At 39.8% G+C, this 4,624-nt stretch overlaps 1 protein-coding gene across 2 annotated transcripts in view; it reads left to right on the top strand.

Annotated features, from left to right (window-relative positions):
• The first annotated feature begins 4,029 nt into the window (after positions 1 to 4,029).
• The window catches only part of SARC_06351, a 5,012-nt gene continuing 4,417 nt past the window's right edge, over positions 4,030 to 4,624 (top strand). For both annotated transcript variants that reach the window (XM_014299743.1, XM_014299742.1), the window contains exon 1: positions 4,030 to 4,154. The gene's annotated coding sequence lies outside the window, so the exon portion shown is untranslated. The remainder of the gene's footprint in view (positions 4,155 to 4,624) is intronic.

Consider the following 4,624-nt stretch of genomic DNA (forward strand, 5'->3'; position numbering starts at 1 on the left):
GTGTGTGTGTGTGTATACACGAAAGACGTGTTCAAATTGAGAACGAAGAGTTGAGGACATAGCATACTTACTAAAATACTTGAATAGAATCAGTATTGAAGCTAAACAGGAGAAGTCACTTTCGAGAAGTAAAGCCGTATATACACAAAATTAGATACCATGCGAGAAAGGACAGAGGTCTCGCAGGCCGCAATTTGGCAGATTAGCCACACAAGCATGCAGCTATCAAACATAATAAGACCAAAAACCACAAATTCTTGGGGTATGTGGGGGAGGGGGGTAGCATCAAAACACAAAATCCTCGCATTAATACACGAGTTGTATTTTAGCTAAACTACCCTATCTGGTAGTTTCGGCCGCCACAGATCTACCAGATCTAGAGAGAAACTATTAAATTCACTGACTGCAAATAAGTGCCTAAAAGTATAAAACTACATTGAAAGAACGCGTGAACTATCAGAGCTAAGCTAATGTGTTGAATACACTGCGATTTAGACAAGTGCATAGGATGGTAATGCCATTCACAAATTTAAGTACATATTCACGTAGGTTTCAGCAACGATACTATTTCTTTATTAATTCGCACTGCTTATCTTATGTTTCTTATCGTTGGCCCTAAACCCTAGCCTACAACAATCCTGGCTGTGGAATAGATCTCAAATAGGCACAGTATTGCTCTAACAAATCACACACGATCTATCTAAAATATCCGCGTTTTATCTATGACGGCTTCCAGACACAGCAGACATGTCGTTTGAAAAACCACCTACATCATAAATGTCGTATTCACTTAATGATCACGGTAGTCACGTGGTATTGACATATCAGTCTAGGCAGACATATCGTATTGACAGACTAGCTACAGCAGGCATGCCGTATTGACGAACCACCCACAGCAGATGTGTCGTATTCACATACCAGTCGCAGAAGACATGTCGTACTGTAGAATATCGAAGGAACGGAACTCTCGTTGTCCTGTGGTTTTGACACGCGCGGCGCTCTGGCCGTCGTCGTCCGTGCTCTGTACTTGACCTGTGTGCAGTAGAATGCGCTGGAGAATCTGAATTGTAATTCTATGTATGTGAAGTGATTCGGAATAGATGATTTGAACGATATGTAAAGCCTTACATGAGCAAAGACGAGCGGTGTGTAAACATATTGAAGGGTGCCAATTGAAAAGATTTGGAAATCGTGCTTTTGTGCAATATGTAATGAATGATTGGATTAAGTGAGAATATAAATGAGAGCATTGTATCATATCCCCAGTGTTAGTCTGTATACTATTCAACTGTTGCACCTGCACACAAGCCTGGGATAACTTGTCACATGCACAATAGTGCGAGAGTACGAACGAACTCTGCCCACAAGGCATTGGAAATTGTAGTAAAGAGCTAATTTAGCTTTCACCGGGATTAATAAGCAAACTATGAACACTACACCTAATCATAGATACACAACAAATGGTTGCTTAAGAACTGCGCATGGAGTAGGCAAAATATTCAACCGGTGAGTTCAGAGAACTAAGCTGTAAATAACCAGGCCACACATTTGTGTAGCGACGGACTGCCTGGTCCACTGTTCCGTCACCTGAAGCTGAGAATAACCAGGCCACGCATTCGTATAGCTACGGATTGTCTGGTCCTATACGTATGAAAACAAAGTATCTAGACCAATCGACCTAAACTAGACACTGTCGTGTAGAGATAAGCTAGCTGAGAAGCCTTGTCTCGAGCTAAACTATCGGATCACTCACGTGTAGAGATAAGACATACGTACGGGCTCTCCCGTACAAATTAACTGTCCAGTCATGTCCGTGTGGAGGTATATCATACGGACAGTCTCCGGCAGAGATATGGAAATCGATCACTTTCGTGTAGGAACAAATTGTTTGTGCAATTATCTGTCACTCTCGTGTAGGGATAGACTATATGACCAACCTTGTGTGAAAAGTAACTACTTGCCTCATTACGTTCGTTTAGAGATGCATAATATGGACAGTCTCTGCACGAGACAGGGACAATCACTTCCGTGTAGAAATAAATTGGCTGTATAGGTATCTGGTCACTTTCGTGTAGGGATGGATTATATGGCCAACCTTGTGTAGAAACCAACTACACGCCTTATTACATTCGTGTGGAGATGCATAATACGGACATCCTCAGCACAAGACAGGGACAATCACTTTCGTGTAGAAATAAATTATCTGTATGGTTCTTTGGTCACTCTTGTGTAGGGATAGACTATGTGGCCAGCCTTGTGTAGAACCAACTGCACGCCTTATTACGTTCGTGTGGAGAAGCATGATACGGGCATCCTCTGTACAAGACGGGGACAATCGCTTTCACGTAGAAATGAATTATCGGTATGTTATCTGCTTACTCACGTGTAAGGATAGACTATATGGACACCCGCAGGTGAAAACCAACAATCTAGTTATGTCCGTGTGTAGATATATGACACAGACAGTCTCAAGCAGAAAGACGGGAACTGACCACTTTCGTGCAGAGAAACATTTTTCTGGGCAGTTTCTCGCCAAGATAAATAAATTGGACCATTTTGTCGAGTTTTGAATTAAGTGAATGCTTTCGGTTTAACGTCAAGCTCTGGACAGTCGTGCAGAAATTAGCTAGATAGAAACTGTCCTGCTAAAAGAAAGTATACCACCGAAATATCACTATCGAGGTGTGGGTCGATCGCACAAGGTTCAACTTTCATGGTAATACAGAGAATAGTTAATCCAATATATAACCAAGGACTGCATATAAAACGTTAATCGATGCTCTAAAGTCAAATTCTCAACGTCCTACTGAGCGTCGGCAGTACTAGTATTTGTTCATGCGTGCTATACTTATAATCTATAATAAGCCCATACGTGTGTCAACTCTCATGGAAGTTACATTCAACCCAGGTACTCGTACATTTATGGATACACCCACGAACTACATATCAATTACTTACTGGCCAACTGCGTGTCAACAATACTATTAATTGTTCGATTCACGCCAAATAAAACTCCTAATACACGCAGACGTGTGTGAGCAGATTCTTCTATTCACTTTTTATGAACTTACTTGAGCGAGGTCTCTCAAATAACTGATCCTTAACGTATGGAGCGGAATCGTCGACTTCTAGAAGCAGCCTGTACATATCGCGCACACTCCTTTGTTTGTACAGGCCAGTTGATTGTCTTCATTCGTTGATGTCTATCTCGATATCGAGGGCGTAATCGTGAGTGTACTCCTATGTAATCTTGTAAGCAAATACGGACTTGCTCAACTGTTGTATATTAGCTGAACTTGTTGCTGGAAAATTGTATGTCTACAAGCCTGTAGCCGTTTTAAAAAGTGTGTTATATTTACATAAATATATAGAATATCTGTAGGGCGTAGGCTGTAGTTCTTACACAGTGCATACGAACAATAAAATACGTTTTACGTTGTCATTGCAGGTTTACGTTCAACAATTGCTTTGTTTGGATGCAATATTTTTATAGCCGTTGTAGTTTGTTCTGGATTTTCTTTGGTGCCTGAAGACGGAAAAAAAAGAGAAAAAGAAAAAAAGGAAAGGCTGCGCGCGCTTTTAGCCTATTGGTGCTTTTCTCATTTTTATGAGTGTCTCTTTTGGATCGGTTTTACTAATCTCTACCCCATTTATAAGAGTATATGTGCAAATGAGCAGAACAAGCCCAAAACAAAAATTCATAGCCCTCTGGATTTGGCTCTCGAGCAGAAACAGAAATCAGGTTTCGTCGTAGCGGAAATTGTAAATTTAGCGCAGACTCAAATCCAGAAGGCCATGAAAAATTTGATGAATTTTAAGAAGTTCCTTATTAAATAATTGTTTTCCAAAAAAGGGACAACGGGAATCTATTGAAAATTATGAATTATTTGAAAATACACGTAGAAATAAAAAACTGATATTTACAACAAAATCGCGTGTAGAGAAGACACCCGGAAGCGTCACCGTATTGTAAAAACCAAGCCTTGCTTCGTGCCTACATAAATACAAACTCTACTACTAGAGAGAAACCAAGTATGTATCTGGATATTGTGCACTGAGGCGCAGTATTATTCTTACTCTTGGCACTCATCACACAACTGGGAATTAGAAAACGTTACTCATCTTAGAAAGAGTGGAGTGCTCATCGACTAACTGTAAGTTCATTTATGTGAATGCAAAATATGAATCCACGTCAATACAAAGCATATAGGAACATATATAGAAATTGTACTTTTCAACGTGACCAATCGCACGAGCAATAATACCTAGCCAGATTGGACAATTGTTCACGAATTAGTTTCAAGAACGCTTATTCCGCTGCATCCGAAGCAAAAATTAAACAACCCACTCCAAAAGTTGAAGCTGATACTTTCATTTTCGTGCCACTTTGTTATAATTTCTCGCTAGAATATCTATATATATATATATATATATATGTGTGTGTGTGTGTGTGTGTGTGTGTGTATGTATATGTGTATGTAAATGTGTATGTATGTATGTATGTATGTACGTATGTAAGTGTATCTGTTTGTGTGTGTGTATGTATATATACATACATACATACATACATACGTATATATATATGTGTGTGTGTCTGTATCTGTGTCTGTGTGTGTCGGTATAT

This window comes from Sphaeroforma arctica (assembly GCF_001186125.1).
Source record: "Sphaeroforma arctica JP610 unplaced genomic scaffold supercont1.450, whole genome shotgun sequence".
NCBI lineage: Eukaryota > Ichthyosporea > Ichthyophonida > Sphaeroforma > Sphaeroforma arctica.